This window comes from Tamandua tetradactyla, chromosome 5, assembly GCF_023851605.1.
Source record: "Tamandua tetradactyla isolate mTamTet1 chromosome 5, mTamTet1.pri, whole genome shotgun sequence".
In the NCBI taxonomy this organism is placed as follows: domain Eukaryota; kingdom Metazoa; phylum Chordata; class Mammalia; order Pilosa; family Myrmecophagidae; genus Tamandua; species Tamandua tetradactyla.
The window spans coordinates 68,161,914-68,189,603 of record NC_135331.1 but is presented as its reverse complement, the minus strand read 5'-3'; the positions used below and the strand labels follow the sequence as shown (position 1 = coordinate 68,189,603).

At 39.2% G+C, this 27,690-nt stretch overlaps 1 long non-coding RNA gene across 2 annotated transcripts; it reads right to left on the bottom strand.

The window, feature by feature from the left end:
- Positions 1–197: 197 nt before the first annotated feature.
- Positions 198–26,909, bottom strand: LOC143682493 (uncharacterized). 2 transcript variants are annotated; one of them, XR_013175162.1, is made up of 3 exons: positions 26,657–26,909; positions 2,871–3,172; positions 198–557 (listed from the first exon to the last, which is right to left on the bottom strand). It is a non-coding gene; the product is annotated as an uncharacterized LOC143682493 (long non-coding RNA). The 2 variants fall into 2 exon arrangements; XR_013175161.1 differs by having other exon boundaries at positions 2,913–3,172.
- Positions 26,910–27,690: the final 781 nt, after the last annotated feature.

The following is a 27,690-nucleotide window of genomic DNA, read 5'->3' as shown; positions in this document are numbered from 1 at the left end:
ACCTAGGTGACATTGAGCAATTAGTTTAAATGGTCTGAACTTCATCCTTTACACAATGGGATTAGACTCATGGGGTATCAGGTGAGGTTCCTCTGAGATTATAGCTATGAAAAAACTTTATGTATCAGAATGCTGCAAATACATCTTATTTTTCCACTTTTAAAAGGTGTGCAGAAATAATACAAATTATTCAGTAATATATTCAGAGTCATTTAACTGTGCTTCTCCCCCTGCCACTCCCCCATCAACATTAATCTGACGTTTCTCCTTGCAGCATTGCTGTATGCCTCAATCTGGCATTATTACATATGTGCCTTCTGGACTGTCAAATCCTGCGAGTGCTGAAATCTCACAGGCACCATCTTCTCTAGAGTGGAATTCAGTAGGAGATCTTCCTGGACACTGTCGGTGGGATTTTCATTCCTGAAGCCCCAGGGGGATTTCTAGATGGTGGGTTCCATAGGGAGAAACTCTCCTGGAGTGTGATGGTTGGCCTGAGCCAGGGAGATGAAGCCAGAAGAACAGAAGGACACCCCCATGCACTGACAGATGCTCCTCTGGAAAAAATAGATAAGGCAAGAAAGAATTACCGCCAAAGGGTCTTCAGCACCAGTTCTGTTGCAAAACCAATCTCATGTTTGTGGTTTACAACCCCCCAGAGTTTAATGCCTGGAGTGGAAAATGATTCTTTAGCCTGAGACATTACTGTACTAGGTGATGTAGGAAAGAGGAGGAAATGAAAGAGGAAGGCTTATGGACTTCCCACCCTGTGAGCCAATTGGTTAGTTTTGCTGCTATGGTGCCGAATGTTCCACTTCTAACAGATGACTCTCAAATTGGGAAAAACAAGGTGTGCTTTCAGGTGGTTTATCTAAGAAGTCTTTTGGCTAGAACCCGAGTATATTTGGCTGTGAGACATGCAGGAACTGCCACAAATTTGTCCACAAATTATTTGGCCATCCTTCCAAGGAGAGGTAGGGTCTATTTTCATTTTCCTTGAATGCAGGCTGGTGTGTTGACCAATAGGGCATGGCAGGTGTAATGCTATGCCAGTTCCAGAGTTAGCCTTTGAAAGGATTGGCCACTTCTTTCATGGTCCTTTGGAGCTCTTGGCTATGGGGTAAAAAGTACGACTAGCCTGCTGGAAATGTTGCATGGAGAACTCCTGGGACTAAATGGAAATGGAGAGGGGACCTGCTGAGCCCAGCCCTCCAGCTGTCTCTGTTGGGCTTGGACCAGTCCAGCCCAGCCCAGCTGCTGGTCGACCACTGAGTATCCCTATTTGACACTACATGGAGCAGAAGAATAGCCAAGCCAAGCCCTGTCCAGGTTCCTGGCTCACAAAATCATGAGATATAATAAAATGGCTGTTGTTTTAATTAAGTTTTGGGGTAGTTTTTAGTTCATAATAGGAAACTAAAATATTCACAATACCAAGAAAGGAAGCCAGTATGGCTTGGACCAGAGACAGAGAGATGAAAAACCTAGGGACTAGTGGATGAGTCATATGGGACTCATCTCCTGCCTGGGAGATGGGTGCCCTTGGGTGGATCAGCATGTCTAAAAGTTCAATTAACTGTGCATCTTAATATGGCCTCAAAACCTCAGGATCTTCCCTGAGCCTGCCTATGCCAAAAACAAAAACAAAACAAATAAAAAAACATGCAATAACCTCAGGATCGATCTAAGCTGTGATAGTCTCAGGGTAGTAGGACAGGAGACTCTAAAACGGGCTGAACTCAGAGCCAAGAGGTGGAGGATTTGGAGTTCAGGGTATGGTGGTTAGTTTGTACAGGATCTGGTCCCCAATGAGGAGATGTTAAGTAGTAGAAAGTGTTTCAGAGATTCAAATGAACAGCCTGGAAGTTAGGAATATAATCCAACAGTATTCTAGAAGAGAGGGGACCTAGAGGATGAAATGGCTTAAGAGACTCAGACATATGGAGTGTGAAAATCAGGGAGGCTTGTGGTGAAGGCTGTGACTCAGTGGTCTATGGTTACCCTAGGATTCCTCCATTCCCTGGTGAGTCTCAGACTTGGGAAACTTTGAAGTAAAACTGAAGAGAAAGGTAGCAAATTTGCAGAAGTGACTGCCTGTTAATTTACACGTGTGTATAAACAGATACATAGATAATTAGATAGATACAGGTATTATTTTGTATTTGTTAGGGTCCCAGGAGTAAATAGATGGTGAACTTGAAAAGATTTCACTGAAGAGCCTTTAATGAAGAAATTACTTAGAGAGGTGCAAGTGAGTGTGCAGAAAAGAGTTAACATAGCAGGCCTGAGACTGGTATACTTAAAAAGACCTGCTTACAAGGTTGGCCCTAGCTGAGAACTTAAGTTTTGAGAATATTCCCACCATTTTATGCCTAGAATGGCTCACTGTGCCTAAGCTGTTTATGCAAACAATATGGTTGATCCCAAACATTTGCTTTCCTTCTGGGAATCTGGAACTTTCGCATGTGATAGTCAGAGATGCCTACATGACCAGCCCCCAGTAAAAATCCAGGGTACTGAGTCTCTAATGACCTTTATCAATAAACAACATTTCACATGTGTTGTCACAGCTCATTGCTGGAAGAATTTAATTCAACTCTGTATCCACTGGGAAAGGACCTTTAGAAGCCTGTGCCTAGTTTCCTCCAGACTTCACTCCATGTGCCTTTTCCCTTTGCTGATTTTGCTTTGTATCCTTTCACTGTAATAAATCTCAGTCATGAGTACAACTATATGCTGGGTTTTGAGACTCCCCTAGTGAACCATCACAGATTGGGGCAGACTTGGGGATCCCCAACACAGCAGGTTAAGGAGGACAATAAAGGGTGGTGAGGCACCCAATGATCAGCACAGCAGGAAGCCATCCCTACCCCCAGATTTCGGTGGGCAGGAGGAAGGAGCAGTTACTGGACCTTGACAAGAGTTGTTGCTGTAGGAAGGAGACATTCTGTCAGAGCTGAGGCCTTGCCAGAGAAACAGCCACTGACCAATCACCACCTGGCAAGGAAGAAGAAGGGAGGAAACACGTCTCTGCTTCTCTCTCCTCCTGACACACAGTCTCCTGCTGGTCTTCACACTGGCTGCATCCTGCTGGAAGGCAGAGACCAGGTGAGCTCAGGTGAAGTCTGCATCCTAGGGCACAGAACCAAACAGAGGAGGACGAAGAATGGATCTGAAGGGCAAATGGAGAATAATTAGAATAAGTTTAAAGGCAAAACATTTTTAAATGTTACTGAGCTAAGCTGATGCCAGCTTATTCCTAAAAGGTAACATTTGACAACATTGCATTACTCAACAACCCTGTATGGATCCTCATCCCACATACAGAATACAGTCCAAATTCCTTATCATGGTATCTCAAGGCCTCTCTTAATCTGGTCACAGCTCCCGACTACGTCCCCACTCAACTGCGTCTTCTCACCCCACAGTCTGCATGCATTCTATACTCCCGTTCATCATTACCAGCCAATGATGTTACTCTGATACAACATCCTCCAGCCTGTATAGTTTGCTTTCATCTTCTTTGTATTTGGTATGCCCCTTCCTTGTTACCTTTGCTTAATGAAGCCCCTCCAATCCTTTAGAGACCAGCCCAACTTCTATATGGCCCACAAACCTTTCTTGAGCCCCAGCTATTTTCCCAGCAGATAGATCCGCCCCTCCCCCATGGTCTCATGGCCTTCTGTTAGCATCTCTCTTGAAGGGCTGATCAGTCCACCATAGGTCAGGGTTGGGTCTATGCCTTCTTTCACCAGCCCCTCTAGTGTCCAAGACAGAGGCCATGGGCTCCATATAGCAAGCCACAGAGGATACCTCATTGAGCTCTGACACATAACTTCTTTCTCTGTGTGGTAGCCAGCGTCGAGCTGCTACCTGGTGCTCGTCTGGTATGTAGCTCTGAAGGATGTGGCATCTCGTAGCTGCTCCTGGGCTCACACCCAGCCCATGCAGGCTCCAAACCTGTGGATCTGTAGAATCCAGAGTAGGTGCTGGGATTCTGCCTGCTGGGCCCGGGGGGGACCTTGGTACCCAGGTCCTCTGGAGGCTGACACTGGATACTGTGCACATGTCCATTTCCTCACGGGGTTTGGACCATCTTGAAAACAGTGACTATCTCATAGTCACCACATAACCATCACACTGCTTAGGACAGTGACTCATCCATAGTGGGTTTTCAACACAGCTGAATTGGTTAATTGGAATAAAAGGAAATTGAATTGAATTATTTTTCACTCTCCTAATCTCTGTCATTTTTAGAAGTCAGGAAAATAGATTGTTCTTGTTTCTAGTTTTGAACCTGGTTGCCCTAAGAAATGAGAAAATGAATCCATTTTGAAGTCATATAAGAGGACTTTTTATGTACCCTGGAGGTTTTGTATGTGAGAAAGAAAATGAGTAAGCTGTTTTAGAAGAAAGAAAATGCTTCTGCGATATGACCTCCCTTCTGCTCATGACAAATTAATGCATAAAGCTAAAACTTGCAATTTTAATGATAAAGCCAAGTTTTTCAATTCTTAAATAAAAATAAAAGTTTAGAATTATTACCAGAGATTTAAAGTCATTCTGGAAGCTCTTTAATGTTTGCATGAACCTTGCTTTTTCTCTTTTTTTGCCTAAGCCTATATAGAATAAAAACTTGATTAAAAATTTTTTTTCTTTTTGCATGGGCAGGTACCAGGAATCGAACCCAGGTCTCTGGCATGGCAGGCAAGAAGTCTGCCTACTGAGCCACCGTGGCTCACCCTAAAAATAAATTTTTATTATTCCAATAGGTTGTCATGACCATAAGGTGGTATCCTAGCAACAAGAAGGGAGACAGTGGGGTGAAGAGATGCAAACTGTGGAAAGATATTCCATGTAGAATTTTTTAAGGCAGTTGATAAGGTGACCAGCTCATAGACACGGATATTTAGGCATTAAAATATGTTCCTGAATGAAAGATGTAGTGGGAGGAAACTTTTTGCATAATTTGGAGATGCTTTATGGTTTAATTAGCTATTCTACAAGCAGTTCTTTTAATTTCTTCATGCTTTTTTTTTTTAATGGAATAAACCAGAATTGAATACTTCTGCACACTTAGCTCTTCAGGACTTCTAGTTAAAGAACTGCGTTGATAAAGAAAGTGTTGATAGGCTTTGCAAACCGAAAAATCACATCATAACCCTCGAGGAGGAGTTAAGGAACTGAGCTGTTAAATTTCAATTTGTTTGCTTTAAAACACAAACCCCACATGTACCTGATCAGTACACAAGAGGGTTTAACTCGACTATACAAATTCCTAGAAATGGTAGGGATGCTTATAATCCTCTGGAATCCCTGGGATAGTTTAATAAATATCACCACATTGTAGCTATTGGTTTTTGCAGGCTCGTCAGTGTCACCATGTTTTATAGCAGCTTTATTAAGATATAATTCACATAACATAAAATTCATCCTTTTAAAGACTACATTTCAGTGGTTTTTAGCATATGCACACTTATGCAAACTTTAACCCTGCTTCAGAACCTTTTTATCATCCTACGAAGAAACCCCAATACCCATTTAGCAGACACTTCTCATTCTCCCCTCCACTCAGGTCCTCACAACCACTAATAGGATTTGCCTGTTCTGGATATTCCAGACTAATCGAGTTGTACAGTATATGGCATTTTGTGTCAGGCTTTTTGGTTAATATACTGTTGTCAAGGTTTGTCCATGTTGTAGCATGTGTTAGTACGTCATTCTTTAATTACTGAGTAATTTCCTATTGTATGGATATCACATTTTGCTTATCCATTCATCCATTGATGGACTTTGGGCTGTTTCTATGTTTTGCTATTGTAAATAGCACTGCTATGTACATTGATGTGCCTAGCTGTTGTTTGAATACCTGCTTTCAAATCTCCTGGGTATGTACCCGGGTGAGTAAATTGCTAGTCATATGCTAACTCTATTTTTCACATTTTGAGAAACTGCCAATCTGTTTTCCAAACCATTTTACCTTCTTAACCAGTAATGTATAGGGGTTTTAATATCTCCACATTATCAGCAAAACCTGTTATTGTCTGTCTTTTTTTTTTTTTAACCCATTCAAGAGGATGTGGCGTGGTATCTCACTGTGGTTTTGATTTGCACATCTCGCACATCTCTAATCACTAATGATGCCAAGCATATTTCCATGCACTTATTGGCCATTTGTATGCTTCTTTGGAGAAATGCCTATTATCTCCTTTGTCTATTTTTAATTGGATTGTTTTTCTTCTTATTGTTGACAAAAGTGCCTTATCAGATACATGATTTGCAAATATTTTTCTTCCATTTTTTTCACTGTGTCATGGTGTCCCTTGCAGCACGAAAGTTTTATATTCTGATGAAATCCAATTTATCTACTTTTTCATTTTATTGCTTATGCTCTTGGTGTCATATCTAAGAAAGTATTACCCTTCCCAAAACATGAAGATTTACTCTTATGTTTTCCTCTAAGAGTTTTGTAGCTTTAGTTCTTATATGGTCCATTTTGAGCATTTTTTCTTTTCTTTTTTTTTTTTGGTATATGGTGTGAGGTAAGTGTCCAGATTCATTGCTTTACATATGGCTATCCCACACACCATTTATTGGAATGACTAGTCTTCCTTTATTTCTTTATTGAATGGTCTTGGCACCCTTGTCCAAAATCAACTGATCATAAATGCAAGGGTTTCTTTCTAGACTCTTAATTCTATCCTTTTGCCCATACCATATTATCTTGTAGCTTTGTAGTAAGTTTTGCAACCAGACAGGGTGAGTCCTCCAAATTTGGTTTTCTTTTTTTTCTTTTTTTTTTTTTTACATGGGCAGGCACCAGGAATTGAACCCGGGTCCTCTGTCTGGCATGGCAGGCAAGCGTACTTACCTGCTGAGCCACCATGGCCCTCCCGGTTTTCTTTTTTCACGGTTGTTTTGGTTGTTGTAGGATCTTAGCATTTCTGTATGCATTTTAGAATAAGTGTGTCACTTTTACAAAAAAAACATTCTGGGAATTTGATTAGGATTGCATTGAATCTCTACATCAATTTAGAAAGAAGTGACATTCTAACAATATTGTCTTGTGATCCATGAGCATGGCTTTTCTCTCCACGTACTTACATGTTCTTCAAAAAATATTTGGCATTTTTCAATATATAGGTCTTGTATGCAGTTTTTAAAACTTTTTTTTAATCTTTTTAGCATGGTTTTAGTGAAAGAATAGAACAGAGTAGACCAGAAATACACCCACAGAAATATAATTAACTGATCTTTGATGAAGAATCAAAGTCAATTCAATGGAGAAAGGATAGTAGTTTCAACAAATGGTGCTGAAACAATTGGATGTCCATATGCAAAAACAAAACAAATCCTTAGACACAGATCTTACACTTTTACAAATATTAACTTGAAATGCTTCATAGACCTAACTGTAAAATGTAACAGTATAAAGTATAAACATGTAAGATTTCTTGAAGAAAACATAGGAGAAAATTTCCAAGACCTTGGGTTTTATGACACATTAAAAAAGTTAACACCAAAAGAAATGAAAGTCACTTAAGCAAATGAAAGGACAAGCCACAGAATGGAAGAAAATATTTGCAAAAACATTGAGAAATCACTACATACCTATCAGGATGGCTGAAATATGTATAAAAATATTTGTGTAAACAACTGACAATACCAATTGCTGGCGAGATGCAGAGGGAGCTCTCATTCATTCCTGTTGGGAATACAAAATTTTCCAACCATGTAGGAAGGCAATTCATCCATTTCCTACAGAACTAAACATAATTTTACTATATGATCCAATAGTCATACTACTAGGCACTTACCCAACTAATTTCAAAACTTATGTTCACAGAGAAACATACATGTGAATGTTTATAGCAGATTTATCATAATCACGAAAAACTGGATACAGCTATGATGTCTTTTTATAGGTGAAGCAACTATGCTATCTTTTTATAGGTGAGTAGATAAATTGTGGTAATCCATACAATGGAACATTTCCAGCAGTAAAAAGAAATGAACTATCAGGCATCAAAAAGACATGGATAAATTTTAAACACATATTTCTAAGTGAAAGAAGTTAGTTACAAAAGGCTGTATACTGTATGAATCCAACTACATGGCCTTCTGGAAATGGAAAAACAGTAGTGGTGTTAAAAGGTCAGTAGTTATGGGGGATTTCACAGGGCAGTGTGAGTTGTTGACGGGTTAAGCCCAAGGGATCTTTTAGAGTGCGGCATCTATTATATATGATACTGCAATAATGAATACAAGACATTAAACATTTACCAAAACCCACATAACTTTAAAGCACAAAGAATAAACCTTAATAAATGCAAATAAAAAGAATCACTTGGGAGGTGGGCACCCCAGGATGGAATGTAGAATGTGACAAAATGATCTACTGCGTTGTAAATGTATGAAACCACATCGCTGGAGGGGATGAGACAAGAGTGCTGACCTAGGGAACTTTGGAAGTGAGTGGAGCTGTAAGACTTCAGACAAACAAAAACAAAAACAAAAAACAACTGGTACATAAGCATATTGCTCTAGTTGATAAAGTTGTTTCTCACAGGGTTAGGGATTAACAATTCTGAAACCTCTACATATGTATACTGCAATTGAACAATTAAGCAAATGGATGGCAAGTTGTGGCAATCAAGTTTCTTACTGTTGGAGTGGGAGGTTCCAAACACAAGACGCTAGAATGATCCTTGTGGTAATAGACTGAATGGGAGATATCAGTGTGACTGCACACACACACACACACACACACACACACACAAACACACACAAATGGAAGGAACCATGTGCATACAATATCTCCTTGCTTTGTCAGCTACAAGGGCCTAGAAGTAATGAAACCCCAATAACAATGAACACACCTGATAAGTTTCCAATACAATTCTTGCATTCTTGGACTGGGGCAGAAAACATACAAGTTGAACCTGTAGTATTTGTAGTTCCAGAAGGTAAGAAAGTGCTCAAAAAATAAAAACCCACAGTGATGTCAACATGACTTGGGGATCAACTGAAAGAGCTCCTAATGGCCCAAACGGTAATTATTTGAGCAATAAAAGAAAGTAGTTCTTGATGGCTTACAACCCAAAGTGTAAAATAAATATCTATGAGTCCACACTGATGGTAAATATATGATCAAATAAATAATGGGGGAAAATAGTTAAATCACTTGTGCAGAAGTATTGCAAATAATTTATGTGGACAGATACTCAGCCCTTAAGGAGGTGGAGCATACTCTGTACTCCTTAAGTGCAGACTTCACTTTCTTATAAAGAGTACAGTATGAAAAGAAAGAAGAAAATCCAATAACTTTACAGTGAAGAAACTTGATGTCTTCAAGCCACCTGTTCATAATTAACAACAATGATAAGTCACAACCCATGGTATGGGAACCTTGAGGTGATGTGATAAAAACAGCACTTCACCTTCGCAGTCTTCCTCCCCCAAACCCATGACCCCACCCTAACCATGAAAAAAACACACCAGTGAAATCCCAGTTAAGGGACAGTTGACAAAATACCTGACCAGTAATCCTCAGAACTGTCAAGGTCATCAAAAACAAGGAGAAAGTCTGAGAAATTGCTACAGCCAAGAAGATCCTAAGGAAACATGACTACTAAATGTAATGTAGTACCCTGAATGGGATCCTAGAACAGTTAAAGGACAGTAGGGGAAAACTGAGGAAATCTGAATAAATATATGGATTTTAGTTCCTAATAATACATCAATATTGGTTCATTAGTTGTGACAAATGTATCTTACTAATATAGCATATTAATAAAAGACAACCCAACAGTGGAGAATATGGGAAGTTTCTATATTATCCTTGCAATAAGTTTCTAAATCTAAAGCTCTTCTGAAATTAAAACATTCATTAAAAACAAAGACCTAAAGAGATTGAGTACATATGGGTAAGGAAGAAAAATATTGGAATAATGATTGCTAGGCTGAATATAAAACTAGTTATATCCTACAGGAAAGTAAAACTGTGACCTTCAGGGTTATCTTTTCTATTGACAGAAATTGTTTGCAACGTATTAATCTTCTATATGTTAATATATAAATTCACAGAATCTGGACCCCCATCAAAGCAAATAGCATGTTAAGACCCTACAGCAGGGTTTGACAAACTTTTTCTTCAAAAACCAATATTTTAGGTTTGCAGACTATTAGCTCTTTGTTACAACTACTCAATCCTGCTGCTGTAGCAAGAATGCAGCCATAGACACTATGTAAACAAATGCATGTCTGTGTTCCAATAAAACTTTACTTAGAAAACAGGTGGTCAGTCCATGATCAATAGTTGCTAACTTCTGCCTTAGAGTATTAAATAATTCTTGATGGGCCTGTTAGACAATGCTCCAGCATGACACTGGAAGGACATGCAGTCATCCTCTGGTCTTTACTCTAAGCTTCGACACATTTTCTTAACGTTACCATCTGGATGGGCTCCTGGATTGAGCACATCAGCTCTGTAACTTGGAGCTGCTGAAACAACCTCCTTTGTTTCCATGATTTCTTATAAATTTCAGTCAGGTCTGTCCTCTGGCCACTGTTGTCCACTTAAGGCTATGCCTGTGGCCAATGCTGTGGCTTTCATCTCTACTTGAAGGGTTCCTGCCTCCAGAAAGAGTGAATGGGCTCTCCTTGCCTGGGCCTCTTCTGCCCACCACATTATTCACTCCTAATGTCTTCTGGAACTTTGCCATTGCTCCTGTGGGATTCTGAGTTCCCAACCTGCCTTCAACTAGGGAAGTATTATAAACCTTTCTCTTCACCTTCGGGAGTTTATAACCATACACACATTCTTGAATCTGTCCTTCTGGAGCAAGAAGTGTTTGTACTAAGCCTTTATGATTTAATAGAAGTTAAAGTAGGAGACTCTTGTCTTGTGACAGCTGTACCCTCCATCCCATGCCAAGCTCTCCTTTCCTAGGCAGGAAATCCTGGGTTCTCAGCATATAAAGTCTTTATAAGATTTTCAGCAGTTGTAGATCCCAGAGTTAAAAATTTAAAACTGCTTCTCTAGTTCATACTGGCTTTAAGGAACAGATTTTAACTCTTGAGTATTCATTAAGCATCGTTATCAGAAACCCAATCCCTTGCTTCTCCTCTTTGTGTACCCAGGAGCCTTCTGTTCTGTTTGGGGTTTTTGGCAATTCTGTGAAGACGGTGTTTTTTCCCTCACACTTGCATGTTTTTCTTACTGTTCTCTGGTCCACACAATGTTAATCATATCTAATCACACCACTCAAATCATACCTAACCTTTGCCACCACACCTTCTTGTTGACATTTTTATTTGCTTATTCTAAATCTTGCCACTTTCAGAGTATAACAAAATAGGTGGGTATCCCAGGCACACTAATGACTTGACAGGTCTTCAAATTGATATTCTTTAAACGTGTGTTTGACAATTTGCTCTCTAATATTTGGAGGAGGGACTGAGTGTTTGATGGCTGGAATTTGGAGGAGCCCAGAAACAACATCTAGCTGTGCCTCTACAACCTGGAGCAATTCAGCTCTGGCTCTAAGCTTGCATACTTCACTCAGCAAAATGAAATCCCTGAGCTAATCTGAGCCATGCTCTTTAAAAGGCAGTCACAAACACATCCTGTCTCTCCACCCTGTCCTTATTTCCCGGTATAACTTCTGCACTTTTTTAAGACTCAACTTTGCATATCTCCTGTGGATAGCACTTACCTGACTCCTGAAATTAACTATTTATATTTCTATTCTCCTGTTCCATGAGCTCCTCATGGAATGGAAAGAGTCTTAATTATCATCATATTTCCTGCACCTAAAGCACTGTGCTTGATACATAATTGAAGTTCAATAATTGTTGGTTGAACTAAACTGAACACTCACTACATTACTGAAACCTTATATTATAGTGTTATTTCCTTAACATTAAGTAAACATTTAAATAAAAAAGTTACTTATAACTTAATCAGCATCTTTTGTTCAAGACCCTCTTGGGCATGACTCATATTATCTTTAAATACAACTGATGACAATAGCTTTAGGAATTCACATGCTTTGGCATCTTTAGATGCAAGGTTTATGGCTAAACTTATTATTGAGCTGCTAGCTTACTTTGCATCACCCTTTCAAAAAAATGTATGAAGGAAGAGCATCTGGTAAGAATTTCACTAATTCTTTTAAGCTTCCATTTAGTGTGTCCTGGTGCAGAAAATTAGTAAATGATACCCTGGGATTTTGAAGGTATAAATACACTCACAAAGAACCCTGTGAATTCCCTTGGAAGAAACTCTTTACTTTAGGAGAATGTGGTTCATTAACTTTGATAATGTATCAAAGAGAGATGGATGCAAATATTTTTATAGCAAGAGCTCTGAGTTTGTGCAAATGATGTACGGATTTGGTGTGGGTGTAATACATTGGTACAATATGGTGAGGAGAAAAGTTGGGATCTGGGGAATCATATGAGACTAGAGTAGTATTTCTCAAATTGTTTTGTTTTTACTTGACTTCCAGTAAGAAAATAATTTTATATCATGATCCATTATGTAAAACATTATAATATTTTCATTAAACAACACTATTCCTGATTATATGTGCTCTATTGTAGTCTAAGCTATTCTATTCTATTTTGCTTTTTAAAAATGCTCTCCTGAATCCACCAAATTGATTTCAGTTCCTAATAATGAGTCAAGGTTCATAAGTATTTCCCCAACAGGTTATCATGGAAAATTTCAAATATACAGAAAATTTGAAAGAATTGTATATTGAACACTCATATATACACCATGTATGTTAAATGTTTTACATATTATAACTGGATTTTTTTAGGCATAAGTAGTAAAGTTTATTTAAAAAAGAAGTTTATTAAAAAGAGAGGTACACATTAATTAGAGGGGTTAATGTGGGCGTGCCCAAGGGAGGGACAAGCACTGAGTGGAGTGGGCCGGCTTGTTTTATAGGAAAGTTTCACCAGTAGCAGGTTTTCATAGTATCCTTTGAAGACTAGATGTCTTCTCTGTTCTAGGAGGAAACAGCCAGCAGAATTCATGCTTTGCTGTCACATACCTAAATTTTGTCTTTGGGCAAATGGTTAACAATCTTTATGACCCTGTGCTTCCTATTATTTACTAAGAGTTTGCTTTGGGCTCAGAATTTTACTAGCTTTTATGGTTTGGGGAGGTTGCAATGGTTTGGGGAGGTTTGGAGGCTTTCCGGAAATTTCTGTCCCAGGAAGGGTTCAGCTCTGTATTAGTTCCTTTGGAGCTAGATAAGAAATAAGGGACTTGGAGTTGTCTGTTAACTCTTTCAGAGATGAATTAGAAACCAGGGACTTACAGTTGTCTTATTTTATCCTGCTTCAGTATCCCCCGGAAAGAGTTCAATCCCTTTAATCTTTTTTTTTCCCCTATTATTTATTTATTTTTAATCCATACGTTTTACTCATCTGTCCATACCATAGATAAAAGGAACAACAGACAAGATTTTCACAAACACACAGTTACATTACAAAAACTCTATCTTTATACAATCATCTTAAGAAGCATGGCTGCTGGAACACAGCTCTGCAGTTTCAGTCACTTCCTTCTAGCCTAATATACCTTAATCTAAAAAGGGGATATCTATGCGTAAGAATAACCTCCAGGATAACATCTCGTCTCTGAAATCTCTCAGACACTGACATTTTATTTTGCCTCATTTCTCTCTTCCCCCTTTTGGTCGAGGTTTTCTCAATCCCTTGATGCCGACTCCCAGCTCATTCTAGGATTTCTGTCCCTTGTTGCCAGGAAGGTCCACACCCCTGGGAGTCATGTCCTATGTAGAGAGGAGGAGGCCTTGTTGTGTTGGCTGAGAGACAGAGGCCACATCTGAGCAACAAAAGAGGTTCTCTGGGGGTGACTTTTAGGCTTGTTTTTAAGTAGGCTTAGTCTGTCCTTTGCGGGGTTAAGTTTCATATGAACAAACCCCAAGATTGAGGGCTCAGTCTATTGATTTGGTTGTCCCTACTGCTTGCAAGAATATTAGGAGTTCTCCAAATGGGGACAGTGAATTTTCCCCCTTTCTCACCATTCCCTCAAGGGGACCTTGCAAACACTTTTTTATTCACTGTTTAAATCACTCTGGGATTTATCAGGACATCCTTCTAGACAAACCTACAAAATCTCATGCCCTATTTGAGGTTCCCCCATGTATTTATGGTGCTCAAATGACCTGTCCATATAAGTTATATTAGGAAATGCACTAGTCAAAATATAAATTTTGTACCAAATAAACATTTTCTGATTTAGTCTTACATATAAGTTAAAGTTGTAAAATGTGAATTACCATCTATTTTCAACACCCGGCAAAATTGACATTCTTTCATTCTTCCTCATGCAAAAACATTTTTTATTTTGTACATTTAATCACTATCATTGTACACTCTAGGAATTCCTAGATTATACCATCTCAGTATCATCTATCTTTCCTTCTAGTTTCATTTGTGCCCCAGCCCTCCTCCCTCTATCATTATCACATTCAGCTTCATTTGGTGTACTAACATTATTGTGCTACAATTAGGAAGTATTGTGCTATCCATTTCTGAATTTTTACAATCAGTCCTGTTGCATAATCTGTATCCCTTCAGCTCCAATTACCCAATATCTATATATTTCTATTTCCTGATGGCCTCAGTTCTTAACTGAGATTCTCCAAGTTCATTCATTAATGTTAGTTCATATCAGTGAGACTGTACAATATTTGGCTTTTTGTTCCTGGCTAATCTCAATTAGCACAAAGTCCTCAAGGTCCATCCATGAATCCCTTTAATCTTAAAGGGGTAAGATTATATTTATATGAGGGATAAATTTTTGGTGTTTTCACAGAGTTGAGAGAGTAGATGTAGGAATATGCATAATTGCTGACAATGTTGGAAGAGCTGGGAGATATCAGAAAATACAAAAACATTTATAAGTGGAATTTAATGTTTTCTTATAGTCTTCTTTTTTTTAGGTAAAATTTACATATAGTAAAATGCACAAATTTAAGCTCATTATTCATTCCATGAGATTACACAAATATACAACAAATACAATCAAAACTCTTAAGACCTAGAATATAACCTTCTTCTCAGAAAGTTCACTTTGCCCTTTCCCAGTTAATCCCCAATCAGGATCTATCCTGGGAAGGGTATGGAACAAAATCTGCCTCCCCCAGTATGGAGGAAGGATAGTTGATTTGGAGGGGACAACAGACATTGCTGCTAACCTGGAGCACTTAGGTTTTTCTGTTTCCAAACCTTAGAGCCACGTCTCAGGAGCAGACAGTTTGCATACTCTTCCCTGAAGGGGTTTTGAAGACACCACCTTTCGCTTTATCCTTTGGGATTCCTTGGGGCTTTTTTTTTAAATCCCCAATGCAAGTGTACGGCAGCTATTTTTATTCTGAGGTCCATGTCTTTACTTGGAAGATTGTAAGAAAACAAATGGCATTAAAAAACTAACCATGGAGAAGTTACAAAATTTTGGAAATCTTTCACAGTGTTCATGTTATGGTCCCTGAACCACAATTTCTGAGTCCATTCGGAGATGGGAACCTACTGGATTAGTATTCTCAGCTTTTCTTCCATTCCTGAGGATTTCCTTGGCTGTCTCCACAGTTTCCTGCCTTTTGGATGCAGAGAAATGCTGCACCTTTTATTCATGAATGCCTTTCTTAGCCGGTGCTTGCAGAGACCATATCCTTCTCCAAGGTGGGAAAAAGCCTGGGGAGGTGATTGAATGATAGCAGTATGCCACACAGAGCAGCCTCATTGGTACTGCCTCCAGTCCACAGGAGCTTCTCCTGATTGTGTCCTACTGCAGGGAGGGAAGCTGCCATTTAAGGAGTTTCTGGTTAAAATGGTCAATGATGAAGTGTTCTCTATAGTCAAAACATTCTCTTTGTAGGCCAGTAAACTACAAGTCTGAAAATGCGTACCACTTCTTGGTACTTCATTCCTAAGAAAAAGCCTCATCTCAAAGTCCTTGAAATAGAGTCCCCAAGCTCAGATAGACTTTGCTTTCCAAACATACACACACACACATACACACACACACAGACATACACACACACGTACACACGAGCACATGACTGTGAACAGGTACATTTTGTGGATGATTCCTTCTCACTCTTTTCTGGAAATAAACAATACAAGGAAGGATGATTCAGAAAGAGATAGGTGTAGAGGAAGAGGACAATAATGATCAGGGTCAGAGTCAGGGAGTTAATTCAACAACCATGTTAGATGGTCCAGAGAAGTGTCCAGAGGAAAGAGTAGAAATCATATTTAAAGACCTTTGCAGTAAAAAATTTGATAAGGGTTTGATGCCAACCTTTGTTGAGGCAAAGGCCAAGGAGTTTGTGGTTCTAAGCAGTTCTTAAATTTCTGGTCTCAGAAGTTGAAGTCACAGGTATTGATAATCTGGAAGGTTATATGAAAAGACAAAGGAACTAGTGGCTCTGGCCAGGAATGGTGCTGGCTCAGCAGTGTCAGACAGTTTATCCTCTTACCTGAAGTATACTTTATGCTAGAGAGGGGAGATTGTGAGTCTACAGGTGTGCTCAGAGAGATGTGTTGTCTCACAGGAAGTATGCTGAAATAGGAAGCACAAGACATAGGCTTCAGCTCTGCTCTATGCCACACCATCTGTGTGACCTTAGGCCAGTAACTATTCTCTCTGATTCTCAGTTTCTTCATCTGAAATACTTTGGTGAAAATGCTGTTTTCAGTAAGGATGAAATAAGATGATGTATGTAAAATCAATTTGAAATTTTAAAGTTCTATATACATGTAAGGTATTACCATCGTTATTACTGGAGGTGTCCTATGCCCTCTGATTAAAAGAAGCAAATGAGGCAAGAAAACAGATCCATAGGGATCTTTATGTTCCAGGCCTCCAATGGAGAAGTTATGTCTATAACTCTAAATTTCTTCTTTTGTGTCAGTAAGATGATGCTATCTCAAAGTTCTAACATGATAACGCTGACTGCTATCATCTTGTCTATTAGTCAAGGCCCTTGGCTTCCAACTTGGCAGGTGAACTCACTGCCCTCCTCCCTATGTGGGACATGACTCCCAGGGGTGTGAATATTCTTGGCCACATGGGACAGAACTCCCATGATGAGCCAGAAATCAGTGTCATGAAATTGAGAAAGACTTCTTGACAAAAGGGGGAAGAGAGATATGAGACAAAATTAAGTTTCAGTGTGGAGAGATTTCAAACAGAGCCATGAGGTTATCTTGGAGGTTATTCTTATGCATCATATAGATAGCTATCCCTTTTTAGTTTATGGTGTACTGGAGTGGCTGGAGGGAAGTACCTGAAACTGTTGAGCTGTGTTTCAGTAGCTTTAATTCTGGAAGACAACTGTTTAAAGATATAGCTTTTACAATGTGACTGTGTGATTGTGAAAACCTTGTGTCTGATGCTCTTTTTACCCAGGGTATGGATAGATGTGTAAAAAAAAATATGGATAAAAAATAAATAATAGTAGGGATAAGGGGTAAAAAATATGGGTAGATAGAAATACTAGTGGTCAATGAGAGAGGGGGTAAGGGGTATGGTATGTGGGAGTTTTTTCTTTTTTCTTTTTATTTCTTTTTCTGGAGTGATGCAAATGCTCTAAAAATGATCACAGTGATGAATACAGAACTATGTGATGATATTTTGAATTACTGATTGTACACCATGTATGGACTGTGTGTAAAGATTTGTCAATAAAAATACTAAAAAAATAAAGAAAGGCCCTTGGCTTCAAAGACAGAAACCTAAATTCAAACTGGCTTAAATTATAAAAGAAGTTTGTGGACTTAAAGAACAGGGAAATGCAGAGATGTAGCTCGATTCATGCATGACTCCATTCAAGGGCTCAAGTGATGCTATAATCTCTCTCTGCCACCCCTTTTAGCTGTTTTCTGTGAGGCTCATATACCACACAGAAAACACTGCATGCACACTTAAGAGGTGTACATGCAGCTGTAACAGCAACACATCATTCCAGCCTAGCAACTTCAGCAGAAGGGGAAATTCCCTCTTTACCTTCCATACGCCACTGTCAGGAGAGACTGGAATGCTTCTCATCACCATCCCTCTCCCAGTTATAGGTAGCATGTCCACCTTTGAACAAATCAGGGTTATATTCGTTATAAGATTTCTAAATTGTAAAGTTTGCAAAGGTAAGATATTTTAATATTTCTTTGCAATCTGGCTTCTCCTCCATCGTGTCTCCTCTTGTGTCCAGCAAAGCCAAGTGGTCATAGGCATTTGTCAAGGGGTGGTTAAGTGTATATTTGGTTTGGCTTTAGTGAGATATATTTACATGCTTTGCAAGGCTTTCCATGTATGGTTAGGGTATTGCTACCCTTTGGGCCAACCTACGTGACATCAGGACATGAATATTCAGAGCCAGAGATCACATAGTGAATGAATGTGTCTATTGGCGTCCAGGACTCATGGACGGATGGTGGAGAAGAAATGTACAGACCCAGAAGCTAAATTCTGAAAATTCTTGCAATCATCAGATGTGAAATTATAAGTGAAGGATTCCATCTATATGCAAAAGAATGAAAGAGGACCCATATCTCACACAACTATAAAAAAATCAACTCTAAATGGATCAAAGGCCTAACCATTAGAGCTAAGACTATAAAACTTTTAGAAGAAAATATCTTATAAATCTTGTGATAAGAGATGGTTTCCTAGATCTTACACCCAAAAACAGACCCATTGAAAGACAGACAAAAACAAAAGAGGTTAATCTGTATTAACAAAACAATACAAAACAACGCAACAAAAGCAAGAGTGGAATAATAGAAAAGCCTAACCTTCTGTGAGTATTTGAGGTTGGACCTTTAAATGCTTAAACGGTTTTTAAATCCAGTTCTTGGAATTTTATTGTTTTTTGTCTTAATGAAGTCTACATAATAATGGCCATGAAATATCCAAACTGCATTTCTGCACACAGAAGTGAGGGATGTTCAATGAAGTGAATCAGAAATATCATAAAATCCAGGGGTTATGAAGCTGGGGGAAATCTTTAAAGGGAAGAATCAGCCTAGAATTCAGCCACAACCGTATAAAACTCAGCCACAACCGTATAAAACTCTCCCTATCACCACATACAGTAGCACAGAAAAGACCAGAGTTAAAAGCTCAAAAACAGAGCAGGGATATGCAGTATCACTACACAGAGACAAGACATCTTCCAGGTAATAAGCAACCTCAGCTGGCATTCTGCAGAGTGAATTAAGGAAGAATAAATCTTCTCAAATTCTAGAATTTAATAACAGCTTAAAGAATGAACTTTAAGAACCGCTGCTGTGAAGAGATTTGTGAATTCTCTGAAATTGTATTAAAATCTCTGCTGCAAGAAAACAGGCATTTGAAATGCAGATGGAGAGGGTGGTGAATGAGCCTTCAGAAAAAGAATCTGCAGATTGGCAGAAAATGAATGAGTCATTTCCCTTTGCCTCCAATGCCTAAGGATTTCAGCAATTCCTAATTAAAAAGGATTGAAAGGTTGGAAGCTGTATTACTAAGTCTGTGCAGTTGATTATCTATTATATATATATATATATATACACACATACAAACACACACTCACACAGATATGGATATAGATATAGATGTAGATCTATAGATGCACACAAAATACGTTCTGAAAGGGCTATTGCTAACTAAGCCTTGTATTTTGTGCACTAAACTTCTCCTCCTCCTACACACACACACACACACACACACACACACACACACACACACACATACACACATTAATTCATGCTTAAGAAATCTGAATATTAAAATATATATATAGTTTTCATTCCATTGAGTGATTTTAGTTCATTTTATTGAACTTTCCATCGCCATTACAAAGGTCTAATTCTCTAATTACATAGGAGATTGTCAGATCATCAAAATTAAAACAAAAGGTCCTTCAGTGAACTTCTTTATGAATCCTTGGGCAAACAAAAACTGTAGCTGTCAATGCACAGTACACGTGGGATAAGAAGAGTCAACAAGTATCCAAGTAACCCATCACTGAGAGACAGACAAAGACAAAAGAGGTTAATCTGTTAACTCAAAGGACCTTGAATTCAGACTGGGTTTAAACCTTCATTCTTCCCCTTGCCAAACACAAGAACTCACACAAATTAGTTAGTCTCCAAACAGGTAAGCTTGGAGAATGAAATTGACTCCCAAGGCTTCTGTGAGGATTAAATTTATATAAAATATGTAAATCTCTCTACCAGATAACCAACATGCCCAAGAACTTAAGGAAAACTTCCTGCTCAAATTCCCTGCTAACAGGCCTCTCTAATCAGTCAAGTTTAAAGTCACTCAGTCTTCTCCACCCTGGACCATGGATTGGACTAGAGTTGGGCATAGGATCTATGTGTTTCTGATTTACAATTGACCATTGGCCTACACAATTGTCTAGCATGGAAAGGCCACACTTGGGCATTTGACTCAAGAATCCTAGAGATAATCAGGAAGTTGCAGGAAGAGCTGAAACAAAAAGAAACACAAAGACATGCTCTGGGGTATGCAGGGGTCTCTGAGGAACTCTTAGCAATTTTGAGTTAAGAATAAGCTGAGTTGTGCCATTAGGGAAAAGGTATAGAACAGGGGAGAGAAAGCAAGAGGAGAAACAGTAAGCCACACTAAAACCAGAGCAGACAGAACAGTGGCACTCTGTGGAGGTGGAGAACTAGAGGAAAACTTAGAGGTTGGCCAAGGTAAGATTCTAGGCTCCATGAAGCCATGTCCTGCAGGGGTCTCTGTTTTTGGAGTCAGGCAAGATCTCTGTCTCCCCTTCTAACTCTTCTCCTTTTCTCTCCTTTTCTAGGCTCTCCCCAAATCCCACTTAGCCAGCTCAAGTCCCTGCACTTAGAATTCTAATAACCCAGTTAAATCAATACCTAGTTAGGACATGATAAAAAGTTGATCCTCAATGATGTTAGTCTCCATCCCCCTCCACCAGCTGATAACTGGTGTCGAGATTTTGGTATGCAAACGTACCAGGTTAAGTAAACAATGATCCTTCCAATATGGCTGATGTCTTAACCCATCTTACTCCTATATGGTTTTTTTTTTTTTTTTAATTAGAGAAGTTGTGGGCTTACAGAACATTCATGCATAAATGTGGAGTATTTCCATATACCACCTTATTATTAACTCCTTGCATTGGTGTGGTACATTTGCTGCAATTGAAGAAAGCACATTTTTATTATTGTAATATTAACTATAGTCCACAGCTTAATTTATGGCTCACTGTGTTGTGAAGTTTCATGGATTAAAAAATACGTATTTTAGTACCATATTTACAACCTAAATTTCCTTTCTAATCACATTCAAGTCTATACTTTTGTACTGTTGATTATGTTCATAATGTGGTGTGAACCATCATCCATTACTAAATGGTACCATCACCACCATCCATTACTAAAACTTTTATATTGTCTCAAATAGAAACTCCGTACTTCTTAAGCCTTAATTCCCTATTCCCTATACCTATCCAATCCCTTGGTAACCTAATTTCTAGATTCTGACTCTATGAGTTTGCTTTTTCTAATTATTTCATAACAGTGAGATCATACAATATTTGTCCTTTTGTGGTTGGCTTATTTCACTCAAAATAATGTCTTCTGAGTTCATCCATATTGTCACATATATCAGGACTTCATTCCTTTTTATGGCTGAATAATGTTCCATCGTATGTATATTCCACATTTTCTCTATCCATTAATCAGTTGATGGACATTTGTGTTGCCTCCATTTTTTGGTGATTGTGAATAATTCTGCTGTGAACATTAGTGTGAAAATATTGCTTTGAGTCCCTGCTTTCAATTATTTTGCATATATACCTGGAAGTGGGATTGCCAGGTCATACACTCCATATTTTACTTTCTGAAGAACTGCCAAACAGTCTTCTTCAAAACGGGATGGGATGAGGTCCCATTTTACTTTGCCACCAGCAACAAATGAATGTTCCTATTTTTCCACATCCTCTCTTTTACTTTAATTTTCTGGGTTTTTTTTTTAAACGGTAGCCATTCTAGTGGGTGTGAAATGGTATCGCATTGTGGTTTTGATTTGTATTTCCCTGATGGTTAATGACATTGAATATCTTTTCATGTGCTTTCTAGCTATTTGTATATCTTACTTGGAAAAATGTTTATTCAAGTCTTTTGTCCATTTTTAAATTTGATTGTCTTTTTATTAAGTTGAAGGATTTCTTTATAAATTGTGAATTTTAAACCCTTATCAGATACATAATTTCCAAATTTTTTCTCTATTGTGTAGGTTGCATTTTACTTTTCTGATAAAGTCCTTTGAGGCACAATAATTTTAATTTTGATTAGATCCCATTTATCTGATCTCTCTTTTGTTGCTTGTGCTTTGGGTGTAAAGTCTAAGAAAACATTACCTAAGACAAGGCCCTGAAAATGCTTCCCTATGTTTTCTTCTAGGGGGTTGATATTTCTAGCTCTAATACTAAGGTCTCTGATATATTTTGAGTTGAGTTTATAAATAGTGTGAGGTAGGGTCTGCCTTCTTTTTTTGTTTTTTGCAAATGAGACCCCATTTTCATTGATCCACTATTAGTTGAAGAAACTATTGTTTCCCCCATGAGTGGACTTGGCACCCTTGTCAAATATCAGTTGGCCAGAGATGTAAGAACTGATGGTTGATTTCTGAACTCTCAATTCAATTCCATTGGTCTAGATATCTGTTTTTGTGCCAAGACCAAACTGTTTTGGTTACTGGAGCTTTATTATAAGTTTTATGATTGGGAAATGTGAGTCCTCCAACTTCATTCTTCTTTTTCATGCTGGCTTTGGCCATTCAGAGCCTCTTATCCTTCCATTAATGATAAGCTTTTCCATTTCTGCAAAGAAAATTTTTGCAGTTTTATTGGGGTTGTATTGAATCTGTAAATTGCTCTGGGTAGAATTGACATCTTAAGAATACTTAGTCTTCAAGGGGTGCCAGAATAGTTAAGTGGTTGAATTCTCTAGTTCAGTGATAGAATTCTCACCTGCCATGCAGGAGACCTGGGTTCAATTCCTAGCCCATGAACATCCCAAACGAACAAAGAAACCAACAAAAACCAACAAACAAACAATTCAACAATGGTGCTACAATAACAGGATACTCACATGGAAGAATGAAACATGACCCTGCCATACAGTGTACAAAAAAGAAATACTTAGTCTTCCAACCCATAAACATGGAATGTCCTTCCATTTATTCAGGTGTTCTTTTATTTCTTTAGCAATGTTTTATAGTTTTCTGAATACCAGTCCTTTACATCCTTGTTGAGATGTATTCGTAGATGTCTTTACTTTGTCTTGCCCTGGAGTTGTACTTCCTGATGGTTTAGGAGTTCCCCTGTTTATGGTTGTGTTTGAATGGCCCCCTCTATTTCTCATGAGACAGACCTTTTCCTTCTCCCAGGTGTTCCACTACTGGGCTTAAAGCAGGTAAACCTTTGCCCAGGCCATCCACCTCAATTGTTTCTTTCTTTTATTGCTTCAAGCTGCCATTGCCTCGCAGACAAATTTGGGGGTAGAGCATGCTGTAGAGAAGTTTCCCAAGGTAGTTTTTTCCAGCCAGAACAAGGTCAGTGTCACATAAAAGGAGAGCAAGCAGGTTCCCAACTGCCCTGGAAGAGGGAGGAAGGAGGGGACAGGAAGGGTTCCAGGAGTTTCTTTCACTGCTCCCCAAAGCTTAAATTTCTTGACATGCCCAGCAAGTGCAGCCCTTCAACTGTATCCACAGCTCTGAGGGAACTTACTATCTTTAAGTTTCCACTGCTTTTGTCAGGCAGGTTGGAGTCATGGCGGGTTCCCAGCACTCTGAAGTGGCTAGGCATCGGTGATCCAGCCGTGCCTAGCCTGGATCTTGGGGAAGTGGACTTGTATGTCCTTTTCTGACACCAGTAAGCTACACCAGGGGCCTGATCCCACTGTGACCCTCTGTGAGGGGGGGATGAGTAATGAAACCTCCATGTGGAGTGCAATTTACTGTTATTTACTGTGATTCACCAGTCTTCTCCCACTCTTCCCTCAGTGCTGTACAGTGTTCTACCGAACTCCAGAGGTTTGAAATAGATTCAGGCAGTTCCTGCTTGTAAAATAGTTGTTCTGGTGGAGGGACTGACTCCTAGAGCTCCCTACTCTTTCATCTTTCCACAATTCCCCTCCCCCATATGGATTTGAATGAGTATAAAGGTGCCATCAAGATTCACTTCTTTAGGAACAAGTTCTTCAGCTTGTACACAACTTAGTATAAACATTAGGGACCATTACACTTAAATAAATTTGTATTCTTAGTTGTGAGCAGTGAATAGGTGGTCACCACAGAGAAGTAGCTTTCCTTTACTTCATTCTACTGTAGCAAGGGTGGGAGAAGAAAAAAAGATAAAACTAATAAGAGAAATAGAGATGGCTGGTTGTTGCTAAGCAACCGTTGTTGGCAATTAAAAAAAAAGGAAAAACAAGACTCAAAGAGCTTCTAATTGGGCAAATATCTTAGAAAATACTTATAATTTCAGAGAGATTTGGATGCAGACCATTCCTTTTTTGATTAAAGCACTCAGTCCCTTATTTTAGAGATGATTGTCATAATTACATAAAGTTTGAATCACTTAAAGCTAATTTTAGAGTGTAACTGATTGAGTTCCAAGTGTTTGTGGAAGAAACCTTAATTTTTTCTATATAAATAAGGCATCAGAATATATGTAGTTTTTACATGAGAACCATATTCTCTATGTCTATAGCTAAGTAAAGTATCTCCCTGGAACTATAATAACCTAAAACATAGGAGGGCCCCTAAGTTTACTGCTTACATTATTATAGTCTTTAATAGGGTGACCAACTCATCCTGGTTTGCCTAGGACTCTCCCAATTTTAGTATTGAAAGTCCTGCATCCAGGAACCCATTGAGTCCTGGACACACTGGATGGTGAGTCACACTATCTCTGATTTTATTATTATAGTCATATGATTATATTGGATTCAGGATTGCCTCTGGGGCTAGAGTGGTCTTGGAAGATTCTTTCTTGGCACAACTGAACTTCCTATCTCTTTGTTCCTCTGTATAGCTGGCTTGTTTAGATTTGATAGGACTCTAATCAGCTTGGTGGAGTTCCAGGAGAAGGTAGTTTGGTAGAACCCACTTGGAACTGCTTGAGACGGAGAGTGAGACCAACCTGTCTTTCCTCCATTTCAGAGTTTCCTTAATCTATGGTGTTGGCTCATACTCTAAGCCCTAGACTTCCAAATTCTTTTAGACACAGGGATGGTTCACATATTCAATACATTCTCATCGGTCGCATCTGTTATTATAAAAAGCAATTCTCAATGGGTATGGATGTAGCAGGGGTCAGGCATGGAGGATGGGTACAAGTAGAGCATGTGCTGCTTGAAAGAGAAAGCCACCAGGAGTTTCTCAACGATCCCCAGGGATGGGGCACTGTTCCCTCTGTGAGCACAGTCACATCTTTTCCCATAAATATAGATGAATTCTCCCAAACTACCTGGGCTACCAGAAGTTTGGGTCAAGCACAATAAGTGGGTCAACTAAATGTCCACTTCTCCCTGAGATTCTTGGCCCATGGTCCAGGTTGGCTATGTGACCAATTGACCATTGTCTAGACTACCCAATTATAGGGTAGCAGTTGGATATGGATATTCGCAAACTGAGTGCAATGTGGAAGGGCAAGGAAAGAGGTGTCTGAAGTGAATAAATGGTTGGGAAATAACATATCCAGAATGGGGTAATCTGACCTAGTGATGACAAGACTGAAAAGTAATGATCAACGTAAGTAAGGACCTTCACATGTCAGATTGTGAACTTCACTGAAAGAATAAAATAAGAGAAACTGTGTGCAAGCCAAATATGCCAGATTTAGGTGGGGTGTCTGGCCATCCAACATGTCATGGTTTTACCACATTAATCTGGCAATAAAGAACACACCAGGCCCAAGGTTAACAAAGGATTCCTTAAGGCTTAACTTGGTAATTCTCATCAGTTTATTCATTTTAGGAAGGACCTGAGCTGACTCTCAAACAATCCATGGTAACCTTATTCCTTTATCGAATTGGGAGGTTTTCAGTGATTTTTTGGTAAATGTGCCATGGCTAGCAAGCTGATGGATTAAATAAGGATGCAGACTTACTGGCTAGATTTACTAGTACTACAGTTATTTTGTAAAGATGTAGGCGGAAACTCAGTTGATAGCCTTTAATGCACCAATCTGTCAAATGAATAGAGTTACTTTTGTGCTTTTATTGAGGGACAATGGTGTTACATTTTTAACTAACAAATGCTGGGGATAAGTGATTTTAAAAGAAAATAGGAAATTTCTGCAGGTAGAGAAAGGTACATAAATGCTAAGGAAAAAGCAAAATTACAAAAAACCCCTAGAACACTCTATTCAGGCAAAAGAAAGATGCCCTTTTCTGGGTTGCCTTAATTATGTAAACTGAAAAAATTTCCAAGATGGTCAAACTAGGTGCTATGCCCCTCAACACTGAGAGAAGGGGTGGTGTTATCAGTTACATACAAGTGAGTCAAGCAAATACACAGAATAAAATTCTGAGTTCAATTCTTTGGTTTCAAGGAATATAATCCTACCCATGTTGAGTCCACAAGGTGGAGGCAAAGGTTGGCATGAAGTGGAGGAAGGTGTGGACACTCAGGAATGCCTTCCTGGCTCCATCCGTCTGGTCCCTAGACCCTTCCATAGGTTCAGGGACTTAACCTTCGACTCTCGGAGCCGCACTGAGTTTGAGCTCTCAGTCAGCAGAGATCATCCTTCTTTGCACCACTTGCCTTAGGAACTGGCCTCCACCCCAACAGAACACACAGTGCTTCGGCCCTTTTAACCCCTTTCATTATCTGGTCCTCAGGTAATGAAAGATCCCTCCTCTTCTCTTACATCATCTCCAGTATGACATAGCCATCCTGTCTCCAGGGGGGCTGTGAGGTACAGGCATGTGTCTTCAGGCCCTGACCTCAGAGAATCCCTACGAACATCATTTCTGCTAGTATAACTCTAAACCTTATTGTGCAAGCAGAGTGTCTGCTTCTCTCCCAAGACAAAAGCTTTCCTTTTCTCCTTTAGCCTCAAGAAGCAGCAGGATCCAGAAAGGGAAGGAGTGAGGAAAAAAACTTGTCCCGCCACAAAAGCATTTGAGGTTTATCGTCTTGAACGCATTTACTCCAGAGCCAATTGTTTGGAGAGGACTGATTCTGTTAGCAAAGGTTTAGCAGGGAGGAAGGAAGAGAGAAAGGGAGAGAGGTAGAAAGGGAGAGAAAAGAAGGAAGAGAAACAAAGGAAGGAAAAAGAAAGAAAAGGAGACACAGTACCCTTCCTGCTCTGCCCGTGGAGTGGGTCTATGCCACACAAACTGTATGACAGGATAGCAGGACTTACTTAAACTCTTGGCTCAGGACTTTTTCCCTTGCTGTTCCTTATCCTTGAAATGCTCTTCCCAGGGATCTGTGTTTCTTGCTCTTTTGCTTCCTTCAGCATCTAATCAGCTGTTACCTTGTTGAGGGAGGTCTTACCTCACTACCCTCTGACCCCTTTTGCTGCTTTCTTCCTACATGTATGGCATTTATTACCACCTGACACACTGTATATGTGTATACATAGACAACATACA